Source organism: Cryptomeria japonica, chromosome 10 (genome assembly GCF_030272615.1).
Source record: "Cryptomeria japonica chromosome 10, Sugi_1.0, whole genome shotgun sequence".
Lineage (NCBI taxonomy): Eukaryota > Viridiplantae > Streptophyta > Pinopsida > Cupressales > Cupressaceae > Cryptomeria > Cryptomeria japonica.
Window position 1 is genome coordinate 228,781,073 of NC_081414.1, and position 22,473 is coordinate 228,803,545.

At 41.0% G+C, this 22,473-nt stretch overlaps 1 protein-coding gene across 4 annotated transcripts in view; it reads right to left on the bottom strand.

Annotated features, from left to right (window-relative positions):
* The window catches only part of LOC131077806 (oxysterol-binding protein-related protein 1C), a 213,769-nt gene that overhangs the window by 177,453 nt on the left and 13,843 nt on the right, over positions 1-22,473 (bottom strand). The gene's annotated exons all lie outside the window — the stretch shown is intronic.

Consider the following 22,473-nt stretch of genomic DNA (forward strand, 5'->3'; position numbering starts at 1 on the left):
GAAATGCATAATGTTTGAGATGTGTTACAATAATAGTTGCATGATTCAAACTCAACATGATCTTGGCAAAGTCCAGTCACTTAAGAGGCAGCAAGAATCAAAAAGATTCCACAATAGCAGTCAACAAAAGACTAGGCAAAGTAAAAATGTATTAAAATTTTGAATTTTTTTAAAATAATTGGAAATTTTCTGAAGAGGAAATATTTTCATAGCCCAATCAAATGCACCTAGAGACACGTTAAATTAAGCAACAAATAGATAAATGTACACTAAAAAATAAAAAAGCGAGCCATGAACTATTTAGGGTACTTTCATTCCCTTATAACTATTCTCCATTTATATACATCAGAAGAGACATAAACTCGTCTAGAATTTAGTAACAAGTGAATTGCATAAAATGCTTTTATGTGCATGAATTTGACCTGAAAAGAGTATGCTACAAACCTAGGGAGCTTCCAATACGAGTTCATGGGCTAGGCTTTGTTAAAATAGACATTTTGGATCTCTTAATTTACTGGAAATATTTTGTAATCTTACATATTAATCAAAAAATATAGATAGGCATATGAGTTCATGGGCTAGGCTCTGATAAAAGAGACATTATGAATCTAATATTTTATTGGAAACGTTTTGTAACCTTACATATTAATCAAAATATATAAATAGACTGACTATGAAGGTTTACAATAAATCATGATTAGTTGGTATGCACAGCCCACCAGAACTAAACAAACAAGACATAAAGCTTAGAAACAAAAAACCACCAACATACTAAGCACATGCAACCAAACCAAAGGGAGAAAGCCAATTATGCCAAGGATGGGGATTACCTCAATCAAAGGGCTCATTGAGGGGGGATCAAGAGCTACCTACCCATCTTATGTGTCCTAGATAGCAAGATGCACAAGAATACCCCATCTAGATGGTAGAGGCACAATGGTACCAATGCAATGCCACCCTAGACCACAAAGAGCCAACTTGAAGGCCTAATAGTCTTGCCACACGACAAAGGAATCGAACCATTCCATTGAGGAGGAAGTGACAAATGGCTGTGATTGTGTGATTGTGTCCTCCATCCAAGCAATGATGCAACGAGCACCAAGAAAAACTTTTTGGAAGAATTCTACTCACATGCAAGGCACATTACCCTAGTGATTGAGAAGAGGTGCTAAAATTAATCCTATACTAGATTTGAAGATAAGTCAAGTTGAGAATCATAGTAGCATTCCATTTACATGGCATGGCAAAATTTAACATGGAATTCAATTACCCAATTTTAAAATGGGAAAAACTAGGAAAAAACTCAAGAAACTTTTTAGAAATATAATATTCATAAAAAATGGAGTAAATCTTGACTATGTCATGTCATGTAAATATACTGCATAGAGATCAGAAATAAACATAGTACATTAAATTAAGTCAATTCTAAAAAAGGAATATAGTTTATTTAAAAACTATTTTATTTTCATCTAAGAGGTTTATGTGAAAACAAAAGGGCCTGTACTAAAATAGTAAGTGTTACCTTCATGGAGCATTGCCTTTATAGGCAGGCAGCCCCATGTGTCTTACACAGGCCCTCACAAGGGTACAAATTAAAAGAGAAACCCTCATTAGTTTTTAAATTTTTATTCTAAAACAAATCTATTCAAAGTAAAACTCAAAAAAGAAAATTTTAAATGCTCTAGGCTCTAGCCTTAATCCTAAGCTAAATATTTCCAGTCTCCTTGTGCTTTTACTTTTTTCCCATAAGTAGACAAATGGGTCAAAACAAGAATAAGTATACACAAAAACATCTTAGAACCAAATTTTTAAAAGACTCAGAAAAACTTGGGAAATGGCATGCCAAATCTGGTGGTCTATGATTACTCAGGATTAACCATTAGTTCTTATAATGTAATGCTACTATGGTGAGAACATGAACTATGCCTGTAAGAGAAAAATAAGCAAAAAAATCCTCTGCATTAAAAATAGCATTATTCCTCAGCTTCAAACACTGAAAAAGGACAAATGCTCTTAAAATTCCCATTGGTTAGCAAAGTATGAAGGTCATTAAGCCATATATCCCTATTGGTACCAATTTTGCTACCACTAAAAAACTGTCTTTGAATCACATTTCCAAGAACTTTCCTATCCTTTATCAATACCAAACTGTTATCCTTCTTGTTGAAAATTAGATATTTAATTTTTGGTATGTTTTGTTCCCAAGTATTGCAGTATCATGATTATCTAAGATCTGAATTCCAAAAAGACTATTGTAGATAGGAAGGGCTAAGGATAAGAGATGGATTACTCAATAGGCAAATCTTCTCCAGCACAGTAAGATAAGGTTATGTGTTTGCCATTGCTTAAGATATCAAATTCAAGAGAAGAAATTTTAGAGAAGTCCAAACTTTCAAGTTTAGAGAAAACTGCATTTTGCTTTTGGTTGTCCTATATTGAGTAGATAAGCACTAAATCAAAACTTTTAATATTTTAGGTTTTTTTTATGTGTTTTATGCTTTTTCGGCAAAAAGCAATAAATCTCAATGGTAGAAGGTCAACAATAAAGATTCAAGGTTCATTAGGCAAAAATGGTTTCAAAAGGTGATAAAACAATGGAAAACTCATCATATGATGCAGCATTCAAGAACAGAAAAATGGAGCAACTTAATGAAAGATTAGAAGATTTTGTGAAATATTTTGAAAATTCATCCGAAAGTACTCTAAAAATCCATGCCTAGGTGTCCACATAAGCATATTTGGATGAGAATCAAATTAAAATGTTTTGGATGCCTAAGTTTTTTTAAACATCAAATAAGTATGTTATCCTCACCAAAACAAAGGAAAAGTGCACCTAAGTTACCATGCACTCAAGCAAGGATTGGAAGGAAATAGTGTCAAATAAAGGAGAAAAAACATCAAAACTGAGCCCTTCATTCAAAAGTAACATCCAAGCCAAGATTGAAGATTAATTAAAGTAGAATAAAGACTTGGATTTTACCTATTATCACATGAATTGTAATCCATTATTCACACAACTCTAAAAGCTTCTAGGCTTCACACCATGACTTCTATTTTCAGTATTTTTGCAGGTTGAAGAGCAAGTTTTAACACCATTGAAGCAAGAAATCAGAGTTCCCAGACTCGCCAAGACTCACTTGGACTTGGCAAGTCCCAAGCCGAGATAATCTACAAATTCCTTGTGAAAGCTTAAGTGGGGTTGAAGTAAAAACCACAACCAACATTTCAAAGTATTACAAGTGGGTCCCATTCCATTTAGTGGAGCTGCTGCTAAAAACACAACAAAAATTGTGAAATCTTCAAAACCTTTTTTAATTGTTAGGAACACTATTTGAAGATGTTTTTATTATAGGAATCTGAATAATTATTGTGTGGGGCCCACAAAGCACTTTGGCAGGTCAACATTCTGCGTTGACCAAGGTAGCTGCAAAACTGCAACAGGAGAAAGGAGAAGCACATAACACGTAGAGAATGTTATTTCTATTTCGCAGTCAACTTTTTGTGTTGACCAAAGGGAGCTGCGACGCTGCGATAAGCGCATAACACACAGTTTCAACCCTATGCAAGTCCCAGACGCCTAGACTCGAGCTCATCTGAGTCCAGGGCACTCTTCCCTAGGCAGAATTTCGCCTTATCTTTTATACTGGACTAATCCTTAGTCCATCCTCGAACCACATTTCGAATTTCATCGCATTCTGGGTTCGTTTGCTATGTTTTTCCTTCAATTTTGGGTTTTTTCTCCCTAACTGCAGGTGGGAAATTTTCCTTAAGTTGCAAGTTTTAATGTTTTCCTTTGTTTTAGTCTTTGTAGGGAAATTTTAAGTTAATTACAAGCTTTATGAAATTAGAACTTGTAACTTACTTTCTATTTCCCCCTTGATGCTTTTTGGCTTTTTAAGTCATAATAGGAACTTTTTGGATAAGTTACAAGTTAATTTTAAATTATAAATTTAAAAGTCACTTGTAATTCTTTTATAAAGTTCCTATTTAAGTGATTTTACTTGTAATAGGGATTTTATTTCCCTATTACATGTTTTATTTTCCAAGTCACTTGTAAAGGGAATTTTAAATCCCCATTACAAGTTCTTTTTTAAAGTTAAGTTATTAAAACTTGTTGAGGGGATTTTATTTTCCTCTTACAAGTCATTATAACTTGTATTTCTCTCACAAAAATCCAATTTTGCCTTGTGCAATGAAAAGTGACATTTTAAACTTGTAAATGAGTTTTTAAAACCCAATTTGCTCTAGAATGGAGATAAAGTAACATTTTAAACTTGTAATATGAAGAAAGGAACCCGATTTTCACTATTACATGTAAAATTGAAACTTGTTACATTTCTCCAAGAACCCGACCAGCCAAGGAAGGCGGATTTGATGAGAGTTTCTGTTGATTATAATTAGGGAATGGCGGATTCCAATTGCCTTGGGCAACATTGGAATCCGCCCAAGGGGGCCAGCCCCTTCCCCAACATGTAGGGCTAGGCCCTATATCTCACGACATCTAATAAAAGACCGCATGCTACATACAAGCCTAACACGCCATCATGATAGGGCCAACCCTATCCCAATATATTTCGCATTAAATAAATTAAAAAGGTTTTAATTTATAAGGCAAGCCGACATGTTTAGGAGTATTGCTCCACATATAAATAAGCATAAACCTCACATCACAATTCACTCATTCAGTTTTATCATTCCATGCGAATTATACCTCTGCCTAAAATGCGAAGTTTGAAGAAACAATATTGGCGATTTGTATATGTCATAAGAGGCGCTAATATCAAGAGCAAATACAATTGCAAGGAGAGCGAACTATTCTGCAAATACCATTACAAGGAGGGCTAACTATTCCAGATTCAAACAGCTAGGGTTGCAATCGAGTTTCAAGCAAAGGGGCAGACTTAAGATACAATAAAGTGCTGACCTAGGGTGTGGATCTGATTGCTGATTACTATGTTAAATGGGGCAGGCTTGAGACTTACAAAAGTGCAGACTTGTTGAAGACCTTATCAGCCCTATGTGCAATCATCTTCAAGTACTAAAGACAAGTGTTGTAATCTTCATATGAATATAATCCATAATCAGATCTGAGGATCTTTTCTGGCTGGGTTTTTCCTCCTAGGAGGTTTTCCCAGGGTAACCATGTCTTGTTCTTAGTTTGTTCATTTCTATGTGATGCCTAAACCTAGAAAACTCTAAATCTTGCATCTAATCAATTTAGTTAGAAACTAAAATCTGTTTTCTGAGTTTATATTAATCTGAAAGTGCTAAAAGTTAACATGGTATTAGAGCCAAGTTGTACTAACCGTAATCAGATCTAGCATCCTGTAGCCTAGATCTTGCACTTTCTTGCTGTCGTAAAATTGATGATAGGTTCCAAGATCGAGGAGAGATTGAAAAGGTTTGTGATCAAAGGTTTAGCATGGTCTCATCTTGGTCCTATATGCTTGAAGATCTGACTCTTCAGCGTCATTCAAGCTAAGTATTTTTTAGTCATTACATTCTTGATTGCAAGATATATTATACTCAGCTTATGCAAGAAATTGAAGTATTATCGTTTGGCTAACCTACTTCTAGGTCGTATTGATTTTATTATTCTAATTGCCTTAGTTGGTAGACTTATCTAATATAGAACATTATTTAGATATCATCATAATCTTTGATTTGCATACTCTTTTAGAACCTAGAAGGTATTCTAAATTTCTGCTTGAGTGTTGCAAGGTATTATGCTTCGTTAATGTTTTGATTGGAATCAGGAATGCCTTGGACTCATCATTCACAGTTGTCATCTATATGACTATGATCTAAATACTTGTTATGTTCTCTACATATATAATTTAGATATTGTTATTATATTAAATAATATGGACTGGTTCTATTATTGATTTTTTCATTTATAAGTTCTAAGTATTCTTGTGATGAACACTTATTCTAAGTGAGAAGCTATGCTTGGTTGAGTTATGTTTTTTTAATGGCCTTCATTCATGACATTTTTTGTTGACTTGAATTCTACTTGATGTGAACGACTTATGGAGATGTGTACAGTCATGAGGAGCTAATGATTGTTTGTCTTGGCATCATTGATATAAGTATACCGACTGAGGTGTAGGAATTTTATGTTCTATTAATTATGGAGATGAACTCTTAATGAACAGATCGAGATCACTTTGACTTAATATTTTGGCCTATGGGTAATTTTACTAATAGGTGTTCCTGATAGAAAAGTTTCGTTGAAAGATAATCTGCAATCTTGTTCGTAATATGCAAGAGTTAATGCTATCCTTGTAGTTCATATAATATAGATCTTCTTCATGTGCTTTTTGACGTATGGGATTCTTCTACTATCATAAACTACCTTGAGATCTGTTTAGTTTTGATCAAATATAAATTGTGCTTGGTGGTTAACAAAGAGTATAACTAATAAGTATTTTATCATTTTGCAGAATGATGTTGTTGTTAGATCAATTTTATCAATGCCCATTTGTTTTGATTCACTTCTGATTACTTTCCTCTGGATTGAACTGCAAATAGATGAACTAATATTATGGCTACATTCAGTCTTTAGTCTTTTCTATGTTCTTTCTTCTGATTTGAGTGAACTACTACTTTCGTTTATTGTTACACCAATGTTATAAGTTGTTCTGGTAATCATGTGTTTCAGAACACAACTTTGAGTTGTTCTCAACCTTCAAATCTGACCATTGATGTAAAGAATGAGATCTACTAAATATGTTATGAAGAAGTTATGTGTGGGTCCTTGTTGTTTTAGAAGTGTATTAAAGATCCCTTTTGCTCTTAATGTTTTAGTGCAAACCTCTTTTTGGTTTTGTAATACCAAAGATAATGATCAACTATGGACCTTAATGGATTCTTGAGTTCTGATATTCATCACTTCCCATGTAAGAGGTTGATGGGGCACAGTTGGATGATTTGTCAGGTTTGAGTATTCTTTATTGTGCTTACTCTGTCGTATGTTCCAAGAGATTGAATTTATATCTTGTCTTACTAACATTGCACAATTGGTTGAAACTATTTTTTACAAATCTGTGATTCTAATTATGGTTCCTCTTTGAAAGATTTCGCAATTGATCTCTTAGGATTTTCGTTTTCTATTGATATAATTGTGCTATGGGTCCACCCTATTGATTGAAAGATAGATGGACAGGATCCTTGAGATTAACATAAAAGATTGATTGTGCAGAAATTAAGAGGGAGCGCCTCCTTCTGAGTTTGGTATACTCTAACTTATGTTGGTTGATTACCTTTTGATTATGAGTATTAGCATAGAATTGTTGGGTCAAGCATTTTTTAATTTTTGAACTGACTTGATACTTGGCTATCAATATGATATTGAGGATTAAGAGGGAGCCCTATGATCTTCAATAAAACTCTTGGTATGAAAGAGTACTTGATAAGCCTAGGGTTTTGTAAAGATTCTAACCTGTTCCTTAAAGTATTTGAAATGCTAATTCTGATTCCTTATGTGGATGATCTAACTCTGACTGATAAAGATAGCCTCATGATTTAATAAGAAAGAATTAGCTTAGAATTGAGATGGAAGATTTAAACCTAAAATGCATTACTTCTAGGTTAGAAGTGTGGCAAGGATCTAATGAAATTATTCGAAGTCAAGTTTTCTATTGTTATGTTAGAATTGTGGATTGTAAACTTATATGGAAACTAACTTAAAGAAGTTGAGTATGTCTGCAACCAACTATGATTTTGCAGATTCATCTGAATAGAGGCAGGTTGATTGGTGAGTGCTTCAGCTAATCAAAGCTAAGCATATTGTTGCAGCCAAGCATATTTTGATATTTGCAAGACACAATTGACTATGGGCTGAAGCTGCTTAGGTTTAGATTGGTCAAGAAGTGTTACGTCAAGGAAAACACTTCAAGCATTCAACCACTGCGATCTCTTGGACCTACTGGGACAATCCTCAGTTGCATTAAGTATTACTGTAGCTAAATACATTGCTGCAAGTGTTGCATCAAGAGAAGCAGTGTGGTTTCTCAAAATTCTTGTTATGCTATTTTGATTTATTATCAAGGTTGTATAGAGATACCTGACAATTCAGTGTTTTATGGCAGGACAAACCTGTGTTGCAGATGTTCTCACCAAGTCTCTTGAAGCTTGAGATAAACTTGGAGCTGTGGAGAACACCGCCTTGGTTGAGAGGGAGTCTCAACCTCAATGATACATTGTGTTGTATCAAACCACCCTTTGCGGGCAATGTAAGGTGGTAGTGTAATCTTCTCAAGGAGAAGTGTAATTGTTAACCATCCTCTGTGGGCAATGTAAGATGCTATTGTAATCTGCTCAGGGAGAAGAGTGATTGTTAACCATCCTCTGCGGGCAATGTAAGATGGTATTGTAATCTTCTCAGGGAGAAAAGTAATTATTAACCATCCTCTGTGGGCAATGTAAGATGGTATTGTAATCTTCTCAGGGAGAAGAGTAATTGTTAACCATCCTCTGCGGGGCAATGTAAGATGGTAGAAAATATCCTGTCCACCCTCTGCAGGCAATGTAAGGTGGATCCAGTCTATGCTTGTGTGCGAGCTGGAAGATTATATCATGTAGTTCCATTGTATGCATGTGTGCAAGATGGAAAACTACAATATTCTGATTATGTCTATTCCATTTCTTGTTTGTGTGCAAGATGGAGAATTATGTTTATTAGATTCCATTCTATGCTTGTGTGCAAGATGGAGGACTATGTCTTCATTTTATGCTATGGAGAGAAATGATTATGTATCTCCACTCTATGCTTGGGTGCAAGATGGAAGATTATGATGTTACATTCTTCTTTGGGAGAAGACTGAGGTTAAGGCAATGAATGATGGATATGCGTGATCGATGGCATGGAAAGACTCCATGATGTGCATGAATAATTGTGTATGTATTCATGACTTGCAAGTGTGCATGTTAAAGTTTAAAGTCACCCTCCACAAGCAGTACAAGATGGATACTATGGGATACTTGTTGTGATCCTCTCTCAGGAATATTTCAAGTTGACAGCTAAGTTCGGATTACAATTTAAACATTGTATGTATTACTTAGGGCTGGGCCCTAATCTTGTAACCTGGTTGTAAGATTATCTTTCTCCCTTATTAAGAGGGAGTGTTGATTATAATTAGGGAATGGCAGATTCCAATTGCCTTGGGCAACATTGGAATCCGCCCAAGGGGGCCAGCCCCTTCCCCAACATGTAGGGTTGGGCCCTATATCTCACGGCATCTAATAAAAGACCCCACGCTACATACAAGCCTAACACGCCATCATGATAGGGCCAACCCTATCCCAATATATTTCGCATTAAATAAATTAAAAAGGTTTTAATTTATAAGGCAAGCCGACATGTTTAGGAGTATTGCTCCACATATAAATAAGCATAAACCTCACATCACAATTCACTCATTCAGTTTTATCATTCCATGCGAATTATACCTCTACCTAAAATGCGAAGTTTGAAGAAGCAATATTGGCAATTTGTATTTGTCATAAGAGGCGCTAATATCAAGAGCAAATACAATTGCAAGGAGAGCGAACTATTCTGCAAATACCATTACAAGGAGGGCGAGCTATTCCAGATTCAAACAGCTAGGGTTGCAGTCCAGTTTCAGGCAAAGGGGCAGACTTAAGATACAATAAAGTGCTGACCTAGGGTGTGGATCTGATTGCTGATTACTGTGTTAAATGGGGCAGGTTTGAGACTTACAAAAGTGCAGACTTGTTGAAGACCTTATCAGCCCTATGTGCAATCATCTTCAAGTGCTAAAGATAAGTGTTGTGATCTTCATATGAATATAATCCATAATCAAATCTGAGGATCTTTTATGGCTGGGTTTTTCCTCCTCGGAGGTTTTCCCAGGGTAACCATGTCTTGTTCTTAGTTTGTTCATTTCTATGTGATGCCTAAACCTAGAAAACTCTAAATCTTGCATCTAATCAATTTAGTTAGAAACTAAAATCTGTTTTCTGAGTTTATATTAATCTGAAAGTGCTAAAAGTTAACAGTTTCCACCTACGTTTGTGGAGATTTTTTAGGAAGAAGAAGGCGTTTTGAATTCTTATGCTATTTTCATGCATCTTGAAACCCTTTCCAAGCCATTTGGTGGATTTATTTGCTGGTTTGAAGGCGTTTTAACAACAACACGTGTTTGCCAAAATACCAAGATTTTGTCCTCCAAAATGCCACGAATCTCTTCTCTCCCATATCGTTTTGCCTTCTCAACCCTAGGCGTGGAGATTTAGGGGAGATTTGACCGATTTTTGTGCCATTTTGCAAGGCATTTTTTCTGCTAAAGACATTTTTCAAAAACGTGGCTAGGGTTTTGAAGTTCGATTTGTTGCTTATTTAAAGGTTTTAAGTCTTCATCACAAGGATTGTTGCATTTCTTTGGAAGAGTATTTAGATTGAAGCAAGGTATGTTTTCTTTTCATTTTGTTTTTATTTCTTGTCTTCTTGTTTTATCTTTCTAGTTGTAAATTTGTATATGTTGGTTTTGCCCTAAAATCGGTTTTGTGAGAGAGATTTTCCCCCTTGGCAAAGCAATTTTTACATTGCATTGATCTTCCCCATTTTCCCTCTTTACTTGGATTTGGGATTTTAAATCCCGATTAAAAGTAGGATGAAAATAATTGATCTTCCCCTATGGTTGGAATATATTAATCATCTTTTGGTGAAATTCCAATTCTCTAAGTGGAAAAATACCCATTCTTTCAAAATCGAGTTTTTAGAACCGGATTACATGTTGAAATTTCTTCCCATTTTCTTGAAGATGACATTATCAAAATCCTTCCATTTTCATCCATATTCATTGTCATTATCCGTACATTCCATTCATGCCATTTCCCACATGTCAAAATCTCATTTTTCACTCATTTCTCCATTTTCCGTTTTACAAGTATACTTGCATTCGGGTTTCAAAAATGCGATTGCATGTTTGTTCTTCCCAACTTGTATACTTGTAAATCATTCCCCAAGATCCGAAATTGGTCAAAGTCAAGTTTCCAGCATTCCCATTTATTTCCCATCTTTCTCTCACAAAGTTGTGAAGTGTAAGGGCTGGAGTTCTTCCCATTTGAAGAAGGAAAAATGTTAGTTGCAGCTGATTATGATGTTGCTTTAACACTTTTAAGTCTTCATCGCAGCATACCAGGTTGTTCTCCAATGTAAGATTTACCATCATCTCCCATTCCAAAGAAGATGAAGTATAAATATGACAAGTACCAGAATGAAGTTTCCCCTTCACAAGTTTCTTCTCCTTTGGATCAAATCAAGAATACGGAGATAGGGCATGTTCACATGTTAGAATTCATTAAAAGGGTGGAGGATCCACAGGATAGTATTATGCAGCGGTTGTTGGACAGCCATATTCATCATGCATCTTCTTTTCCAGTGGCTGTCCTAGAACCTGAATTTGTTCTTGCTTGCGCTCACCACTTCAACAAGGAGACGAGAACCATTAGAAATGATGATGGTGAGGCAATAATCCACCTTGATGCGGATACATTGAGAAAGTCTTCAGAATACCATCAACACCTGTATATATGGAGATTTCAGAGGATAGTGCAGCTGAGTACTATGTCAAGAGGGAAAAGGACTACAAACGCCACATTAACAGATGGATTCATGAGCCACGAGCCGCTTTCACAAGGTGGCCTAAGTTGTACTGTTGTGACTTCAAGTGGAAAATTGGAGATATCATTACTCTCCTCAGCAGGATGATGGGTCTTGAGCACTCTAATGTTTTTGAGCCCTGGATGTATCAGTTTACCATGTTCATAACGCAATCCCATCATATATCATGGGGAGAGATTATCAGTGACGCTTTGTGTGAACAACTTGCAATAGTCCCTACTACCATGACATTCTACATGAATTCACACTTAGTGTATTTGGCAGCATCACTTAGACATTTTCATGGTCTTTCTACCAAGGGTGATCGCTCGCTTATACCTGTGTGGGAATACTATGATCAACTACCCTTAAGACCCAACAAATTACATTTCAAGAGGATTCAAGATGCATTCTTTGGTTACTTCATGTACCAGTTCGACAAGACTCTAAAGAACAGAAGGGTGTTAGATGAAGCATGGGAAAGAGTGAATGAGTATGGTTGCTTGTTCCTTGAATTCCCGACTTTCACTTATATAAGAGTTGGATGCTATAGTGGGAAGCCATACATGCTTCCTAGATACTCGACTGATAAGATTATTCTTATGGAGTTGGGAAGACAAATCATGGTTGTACATGCACATCAATCTGTCAGACATAAGGTTGGGATGGGGATTTCTACAACCAACCCATTGAAGATTGGTAGGTACTCCCTTATCACATCCGCTAAAGTCAAACCTATGGAGACCGAGATGCAAGAGATTAAACTCAAAAGGTTTAAGTCAAGGGCAGATTTTGACTACCGAGGTATGAAGGATGTTGTCGGGTAATTAAGCATTAAGGTAAATTGTGTTAGCGTCGGCACTTAACCCGTCGATTGTCGGCAGTTGGTACCGAGTAACTGACCAGACTCCTTTATATTGTATCTATTCCCAGTCTTTGGGCAGGCTATTGTAGTCGAACATATTGCTATCATTGTATGTACTGGCTTACCATGAATCAATAGAACACTTGTGAGTTCCATATATTCTGTGTACTTCTGTCATTTATGCAATGTCTTAACCTGACACCCTACGGGGAAAACATTTGGCACCATTGCTTAGACGTACTGGGGAAAGGAAGGAGCGGATGGTGCACGGACACGATGGGCCTACCCGTTGGTGAGATAAACTCAAAGGCCGACGACGCACAAACAGAGCTCTACAACGGGGAAGACACTGCGACGAGGGAATTTTCAATCCTGCTCCAAATAGCCATCGAGACCTACGTCCGAAGAGAGGCCACGAAGGCTGAAATCCCACCAAGTGCCGTGTGGACAGCACTGGAAGTTAGCCCGGCAGTAAATCGGTTGATGAACCACCTACCCCGGTTGCTTGCACAGGCATCACTAGCACAACAAACTCGCCTGGAGGAGATTGCCCGAGAAGAGCAACGCCAACAAATCCTCCAACAGTACGAAGAAAGCAACCGTTGGGAAGTGGAGGGGGATGGCACGAGGCCATGAAGGAATTGAACAAAGGAACATTCTATATTCAAATAAAGGTGTCATAATATTGACACAAGTTGTATCTGATGAAATGAATTAATAAAGAAGTGTTCTGGTTTTATGTGTTGTTATTTATAGAAATGTATGGGAATTAATGCCCAACCTATTAAACAAAGATAGACATAAGAAAGCAGAAACGGACGAGTCGGAGGCCACACAAAGGGCCTTAATTCTGGAACAACGAGTAGAACGTAGACAGAGGCCGAGGCAACTTGCCGAAGGACGACCTGCCAAGGGGTTGCCCGAAGGGAACCAAGGCGGTGTCATGGAGGGTGCAGAAGCCGAGGGAAATTTCTACGCGTCGCCAGAACACCGTAGGGTGAGAAGCCACGAAGAGTTTCTGGAGGAAACAAGGTTACGGAGGAACCTAGTCAAAGAGACCCGGGATCAATTCAGAAACTTATCCCTTACGCCACGAAGTGAGGATCACCAAAGGGAGTCAGGAGTAGGCGCACGTGAAAACGAAGGGGAGGACAACCGTATGGCTATAGGTGCAACACACGGTAGGCAAAACACCGTACCCCCAGTCACCCATACAGGACACACCACCGGCACCGAAGGGAGCCGCGGAGGGGCACAAACATAGCCACAGCCACCTCCGAGGAGACGACCCCCATCGATGGTGGGCAAACAGAAGTTGCCCAAATTCAACGGAGATGGCAACGATGACCCCATACGGCACTGTCGTACATGTGAAACTATTTGGTCCACCAACGGAGTGACGGACTAGGATGAGTGGGTACAGCAGTTCCCAGCCACATTACGTGGAGTTGCCATAGATCGGTACTCCGATGTTGACAAGCAAAAAGTGGCCACATGGGCCAATCTACAGAAGGAATTCAAGGAAGAGTTTCGGTTGCTCCGTGATGACAATGAAATCGTAGCCGAGATATACAGTACCAAACAAGGTCCCAAGGAGACAGTACGGGCATACAGTCGGAGGCTAAAAGAACTGCTGGGTAAAATGGAAAGCCAACCCGCAGATGGGTTGAAGAAACGATGGTTCGTTGAAGGGTTGAAATCCTCCCTACGGAAGAAGATGAAAATTGTACCCCCGACGTCATATGACGTCGCCTATAATAGGGCGATGGACCTCAAGAGCGAACACAAAACGTCAAAGAAGAAGAAAAGAAAAAAATACTCATCCGACAATGATGAAGACTCTGACAGGGAAAGCAGCAGCAGTGGCGAATCGATCAAAAAGGTGCACGCGCTCCAAAAGGACATGGAACGAATGCTAAAAGAATTCAAAGCCATGAAGGGGAGTACAAGTAAGACTGAAGAAAACGACGTGTGGTGTACGGACTGTATGAGTGACGGACACACCAAGGGGTCCTGCCCCAAGAAGGCTTTCTACGACATTTGTCAAATTGTCGGACATTTGATAAAGGAATGTCCCTACAATATGAAAACCAGGAGCCAACAAGTTCTCTTCACGCAAGAGCAGCCGACCGCCAGAACTTCGCAAACCGCCAACAATAATGCATCATCTAGCGGATACCGAAACAACCGACGAGGGGGGAAGACCAATAATAACAATAATAATAGGGGTCGGATCCAATATGATGCGAAGGGACGACCAATGATCCAGTGCCGAGCATGCAATCAATGGGGACCACTTTGCCAGAGAATGCACCTCAGAAGAAACCCCACAAAAACTATACAAATGGTGTGGGCCTGGAGACCACGATGATGGAACTTGCCCAAAGTCGGGAGTGAACCTGCTCAACATTGACAGGACGGAGGAACGGGTATTGGCAATCACACGGTCACAAGCAAAGAAGGCCACATACTTGGGCCCCTACACAAAGAAGCAGCGGGTGCTGGAAGCGAAGGCTGAAGTGGCGAAGGAAATGTTGGCACAAGGGAACACTCAGGAAGCGGCAAGTACTTCCTGCTAAGGCTGAGGAAAATATCCTGAATCAAATGTTGCAGATTGAAGTACCTGTGAAGATGAAGGACCTCCTGGAAACGATGTCGCAATTACGTACGACACTCCTACGTACGGTGCAAGTAACCCCACAGAGTTGGGTGACCCAGAATACGGATGTTCCTGGCGGAACACCAACAGACCCATTGGTGCTGACACTATATAGTGGTCGGCACCCGGCGGTGGTAGAAATGGGAATACTTGGCACCATTTTGATTGACACCATTGTCGACGGCGAGTCAGGAGTGAATGTGCTTCCGGAAGAAACCTGGAAGAAGCTTGGCAAGCCGACACTATGGTCGTCAACCTTCAACTTACTGGGAGCGGATCAACATGGTATCAAACCTCTTGGAACGCTCATGGCGCAACAAGTGACCATCGGGACACAACCATTTGTCCTCGACTTCGTGGTGATTCCGCTCGCCAAGAAAGGATACGACGCCATTCTTGATAGAGGGTGGTTGGTGGCGGCCAGAGCGAATACAACTGGAAGCGTAACACGCTGTCCATGGAGAAAGCCGGGCGAAAATTTATTATCGACCTGAAAACACAACTCGTGAGTGAAGAACTTGCGTCAGAATCGAAATCGGACGACGAGGGCGGGGTTGACGAAGGAAAGTACTGAAGGGAACCGGATGAGGAAGGCATCTTGGGAATCCAAGGATGTTCGGAAGATGAGACTGATTCCCTTAATGGTCTCTTCCACTGGCAAATGGAAGACTACGAGCTGCTGTATGGGTGCAACATGTTGGAGGTTGACAAGGAGCCGAACAAAAATGAATTTCCACCAGCGTACGAGGAATACACGGAAGGGGATGCTCCTGTCAACGAGACACCAACACATACATAGGTTTGACATGACGAAACTAATCCGATACGAAGAGTCCGTAAAACCTACAAACCTTGGCACGGAAGCAAAGCCAAGGAACATCCTGGTTGGCGACGACTGGAATCCAATCCTGAAAGCCGCCGCATTTAAAATATTCATGGAATCCAAGGATGTATTCGCCTGGACGTACAAGGACCTCAAATGGGTGCCACCAGAACTGTGCGTACATCAAATTTCACTCGTACCTAGGGCCGTACCTGTACGGAAGAGGCCGTACAGAATGAATAAAAACTATGCGGCGAGAGTGAATGATGAAATTGAACGTATGCTCGAAGCCGGGATTATTTTTAAAGTGCAGACCAGCGAGTGGGTATCGCCCATAGTGATATCCCTTAAAAAGGAGGCAAACTAGATCCGAAACTGCGTGGATTTCAGATGCCTTAACGCGGTCACCATAAAGGACCCGTTTCCAATACCATTTACGGATAGCATCTTGGAGGAAGTGGCCGGTCATGAAATTTATTCATTTATGGATGGATTTTCTGGGTATAACCAAATATCCATTGCCGAAGAGGACAAATTAAAAACGACCTTCATAGTGGAAGATGGAGTGTACGCGTATAACCGAATGTCGTTCCGGTTATGCAACGCGCCAGTGACATTCCAACGGATAATCCTTCACATATTTGAAAAGATGTCAGTAGGGAACTTCAGGGCGTTCCTTAACGACTGGTCCATCTAGAGTAACCAAGATGCACATCTGGCCGCACTTGGCGAATGCATGGAGAGATGCAGGCGAGCCCGCCTAGCACTCAAACCCGAAAAATGCAGATTCATGGTGCCTCAAGGGAAGCTGTTAGGACACATAGTGTGTAAGGCTGGACTCAAGACTGACCCAGACAAGATTCGGGTGAGAGTGGAAATGGAGGGCACCGACAAATGTCACGGGAGTCAAATCCTTCCTAGGACACATAGGGTATTAGAGGCGGTTTATCAAAAAATTTGCTCAAGTATCCTGCCCTCTGGACAAGCTGACGAGGAGAGGTGAACGGTACGCATGGGGGACGGCTCAGGAAGAGGCCTTCAAAGAATTGAAGTCACGGTTGGTGGGTGCGCCAATTCTGACATATCCTGACTGGGATAAAGAGTTCCACGTACACGTTGACGCACCCAATTTCGCCATAGGGGCCACACTGGCACAGGTTGGCGATCACGGGCTAGATCACCCGGTCTACTTTGCAAGCAGACTCCTGTCGAAGGCAGAGAAAAATTATAGCACCACAGAGAGGGAAGCCCTCGGGATGGTGTACTCCTTCCAGAAATTTCGACATTACTTACTGGCCACCCCGTTCACATTTTATGTGGACCACCAGGCATTGATGTACCTGGTAAACAAGCCAATTATCCAAGGACGAAACAGTCGATGGTTGTTACTGCTTTAGGAGTTTACATTCAACATTATTGTAAGACCCGAGAAGAGCCATGTGATAGCTGACTAGCTATCGAGAATCCAATCAGGAGAACCAGCCGAAGGAGTGAATGAAGATTTTCCAGACGCTCACTTATTTCACATCACTGTTCTCCCCGCCTGGTACACAAGCGTGGGGGAATACTTGTCGACATCATGGTTTCCAAGGGAGATGCCACCAGGAGAAAGAAGGAAACTGGTACTGAGGAGCAAAACATTCCAACTCGTTAATGGCCTCTTGTACAAAATGGGACCCGACCAGGTCCTACGACGATGCGTCCTTGAAGAGGAAATTCAGGGTGTCCTAAGGGAAGCACATGAAGGGCCCACAGGTGGACACATGGGGCCCGACACCACGGCGAGGAAAGTTCTGTTGGCAGGACTGTGGTGGCCGACACTACATAATGACGCCTGAGAGTGGGTGATGAGTTGTGATACATGCCAACGGGTCGAATGGCCATTGAAGAGGGATTTTATGCCCCTCAACCCATCAAATGCCCAAGAACTGTTTGAGAGATGGGGATTGGATTTCATCGAACCATTAAAACCAGGTAGAGCCTAACGGTGCAGATACATTGTAGTGGCAACAGACTACTTGACCAAGTGGGTTGAGGCACGAGCTTTGCCAGACAACTCGGCGGTCAATACAGCAAAATTTATCTATGAACAAATCATTACGCGGTATGGGATTCCAATCCAACTGACGAGTGACAGAGGAGGACATTTTGTAAATCATATAATCCGGTTGCTAATAACGAAGTTCAAAATCTTCCACTCCTTATCAAGCCCCTACTATCCGCAAGCGAACAGGCAGGCCAAGGCGACCAATAAAATAATCGTGTCAGTGATTTATAAGTCTTGCGGAGTAGAGAAGGATGATTGGGACGAGCGCCTACCGTCGGTACTTTGGGCATACCGAACAACTTATAAGGTAACTACAAGACAGACTCCCTTCCAACTAATGTATGGACAAGAAGCCGTGGTACCAGTTGAATTCATGGTGCTGAGTCTCTGAATCGCCATCGACAATCGACTTGGCGACATGGAAAGCCTGAGAGAGACATTGTACGCTTTGAACAAATTGGATGAGCGACGGATGATGGCTCAATGGGCGACAGAGACAACACAGCAAAGGCGGAAGAGTTGGCACGACAAGCATTTGCGAAGAATGCAGTTTACCCCAGGGCAACTTGTATTAAAGTTTAGAGGGCGCAACGAGATCAAGCCCGGAAAATTCAAGGTAAAGTGGCTGGGCCCTTTCAAAGTTCGCGAGGTCGGCACGAATGGGGCGATCAAGTTGTGGACACTCGATGGGCAGGAGGTGCAGGACAAAGTGAATGGCTCTAAATTGAAGGTGTACCATGAGCGAGAAGGACCCAACCAACGACACAAGTAAGAAACAATAAATTTAAAATAAATAAATAAATTAAAAAATTAAAAAAAACTCGGCCAACTTGCAGTGTACCTACCAAATCAAACAGAGGTTTGATGCCAACACCCCAGCAGGGTCAAGGGGCAACGCCCCTCGTCGCCAACGCCAATTTTCAACCTTCAGAACCACACGAAACTTCATGGCGCACATCATTTTCATTATTTTTTGTAGGAACTTGTCTTTATTATTTTTGTGAAAATGAAGGGAAATTTGCATGTGGCGAGCACAAATAAATAAATAAATAAATAAGGAAATTTTACAAGTTGGAGAAATTTTAAAGAATGTTTTTTAAGGGTTTTTTAAGTGCCGAAGAATTAAAGGGGGACTCATTCATAGTAAGTCCGTACGAAACTGAAAGACAAAGATCCATACAGATTCCACAAGTAAAGGAAAAAAAAACAAATCATTTGATGGTGTCTAGCGCCAGGCAGTTGAAAAAACTAGATTGGAGGAGGAGACTACAGGATTCAGAGAAGACAACCAGGAAACCGTCTACAGACTGTCCTATGGATAAAGGGAAGGTTGTTGTACCGAATACAGGCAAGAAAGAAAGGCAGCCGAAAGTCACCGCGGACACAATCACTTTCAAGGGGTTGAACGGCAATGTGTGCAGGCAATGGTGGTTGGAGGCGCAGTCCCCAGATGACATTTTTGTGAAAACACAGTTAGGAAGGGCACGGGTGCATTGGGCCATTCAGATGCAAATATTCGCCATTCGGGATTTTGAGCCTTACCTGCGCATGATGATAAAATCGTACAATGATGAGTTGCGCACCTCCTCGTTCAAGTACCAGCACACAGACGTTACCGTGTCTTTTGCTCCGGATGACTTTGCCAAGGTTTTTGGCATTCCTGACGAAGGGAAGAAGGTGGACAAGCATGCGATGAAGATGTCCGCCGAGAGGAAAAATCAGCTGCTACAACAAATATGTCGGGATAACCTGACCAAAGCAGAGTGGGACAAGATTACGGCACCCAAGGGGCGAGGACTGAAAAAATCTTACATAGTACCTGGTGCATGGTAGTGCTTGCTCGACTTGATGAAGAGCCGTCTCACAGGAGCCAGTAGGGCCTCCGACACAGCCATGCCGATGACTGCATTGATGAACAGGCTCTGGAATGGGACGGTGTACAACTGGGCTACTGTGCTCTCAAACCGCATTCATGAGTTCCTCACACTAAAGCACAAGGCATTCTATATGCCCCACCACGCCACTGGGTTATTCCTGGACGTAGTTCGTATACAAGTGCCGGAAGAAAGGCGAGGGTGGTAGCCGCGAGATAGCATTGATCCTACCGCGCCCTCCATTTTTTACTGGACTCATTTGGATACACACACAGGGGATGCACCATCCAACAGGAAGCGGAAGCCCCAGATTCAGGTAGTCTCTGCTAGCGAGTTGGATTCGGCCATCGAGAGTAGTTCAGGGGCAAAGTCAAAGGAGACATCTTCTCGATGTTCGGGTGGTGATACCGGATTTCACCTCTCACACACAGAGGTACCGTATCCAGAGTTGGGTACGAAAGAAGGCGCGGGTGGTATGGTTGCCCTCAGCCAGATACCGAAGGGGACGCGGGGACTGCCAGGAGGAAGAGTGGTCCGACCTACAGTTGTTCAGACAGGGAGGCTAGTATATGCACCCGCTATGTTGACTACAAATGGGACCGCGACACCATTACCAACAGCAAGAGTGACAATGGGAGCCATATCAGCAATCCCTGTGTCGGGGTTTGGCCAGCTGCATCCTTGTCCCTCCCTTAGGCAGATTTCATAGGTCCCTAGCAGCAATGTAGTTCAACCGAGGGACACAACCCTTATTCGGACAGAGCCAGTGGATGGAGGTGGAGAGATCAGGTTAGACAGGGGTGACATTGAGGGAGATGATACAGACTCATGGTTGGAGCAATACTCAGCGCAACTGAAAGCAATAGTAGAACCCCCACCTGCCACACCTCACCGTCAGGAGGTGGTTGATTTAGAGGGCAGTGACTCTCCTCATGAGATGCGTGCACAGGGGGAACCTACTGACCTACTCCAGCACATGGGTGGTGTGGAGGATACGGTGCCATAGGTAGACATTCTGATGCCTGGTTCTATAGAGAACTTGCCCACTGCCTTGACTCAATTTTTGGCAGCAGTAGAGAGTGAGGCACGCAGACTTTTGGCCTTGACGGAGGAAGGGACCCCAGGGCAGCCAGCGTTGGAGGGTCTTCTGGCATTTGCTACCGGAGGAGTTGCTGAGGCGTTTCAGCAGTGCTTTGTTGACAGAGGATGGCCTCGCGTGGATCTTCTTGTGATGTTGGAGGAGTGGCAGCGCCCTGGACAGATTGGAGAGAGTCAGGTGCAGAGCCTACTCAGGAGGATCGAGCAGGCCATACGGGATAGTCATTTGGCGCATCGTCGTGCTCAGCAGGAGGCAGATATCACTAGGGAGACACTGGAGTTGGAGTTGGCTCAGCAGAGAGCCCGGACAAGGAGTATGGAGGAGGAGTTGGCTCGTGTCCGCACCGAGTTAGCAGCAGCCTCAACCGCACGGGTGGCAGATAGGGCTTTGTTGGAGGCCAGTCTGAGTAGTACGAGGGCAAAGCTGGATAAGAAGCATACTGAGCTGATGGAGGCCGTATTCAGAGTGCAACGGTCTCGGGAGCGCTAGCTGGTGGCTGAGAGGGATCTCGCCACCGCACAGAGCAGGTGTTGCAGCTCTGAGAGCAGTTGGCCTCTTCCTCATCCACGGGACCATCAGGGACACCATCTCTACCTCAATCCCAGTAATTTGTTGTAATGTCCCTACTAGTTAGAGATCATTGTCCTGCAAAACAAATTGTTAGAATACAACATATATATATAGAAGCCATTTTTTTAATTTGCAATCTATCTTTAATACTAAATTAACATAATCATAATTTTCATCTAATAAAAAGGATACGAATGCCATACGAAAGTATGTCCTTAGGCGGTCATGAAGCTTGCCCTCTTGGAACCCCTTGGTTCCAAGATGTCCTTAGGCGACCGTGAAGCTCGCCCTCTTGGAACCCCTTGGTTCCAAGCCCTCCAGGAAATCGAAGATGAGTTCGAATCCTGTCTTGGGTGTAAGTTACACCCAAGCCATCCAAGGAAGACCCTTGTCTATTCCTTGCCTTGGGTGATGCCTTTATCATCCAAGTCCTCAAAGGGGACCGGCCAAATCCGTCTCTTCTTGGTTGAGTTTAATCAGCCAAGCCATACATATGCATATTAGTTTTCAGTATATATACTGCCCTAGGGATTATCATAATCCCTCCCTTAGACTAAGTGAGTTTCCTCCCTATAGCCTCCATCATATAATCACATTTATAATACATTTTTGCATTTGATTACTATTTTCCATTCTATAATTCACATTTACATTTTCCTGATTTAACATGTATTCCCTAACATAGTTTCATAAAAATGTTCATTAACCAATATTCAAATTTATTTATTACGTATTTTCCTAATTGTTCATTAATATGTATTCATTAACATATATTTTCATATATCCATTTAACATATGTTTACACATTCCTAAAAACCATTGCTTAATATAAAAATATCCATTAACATATATTAAATATACATTAATTATATTTATTAACATATATATTAAATTATCCATTCATTAATAT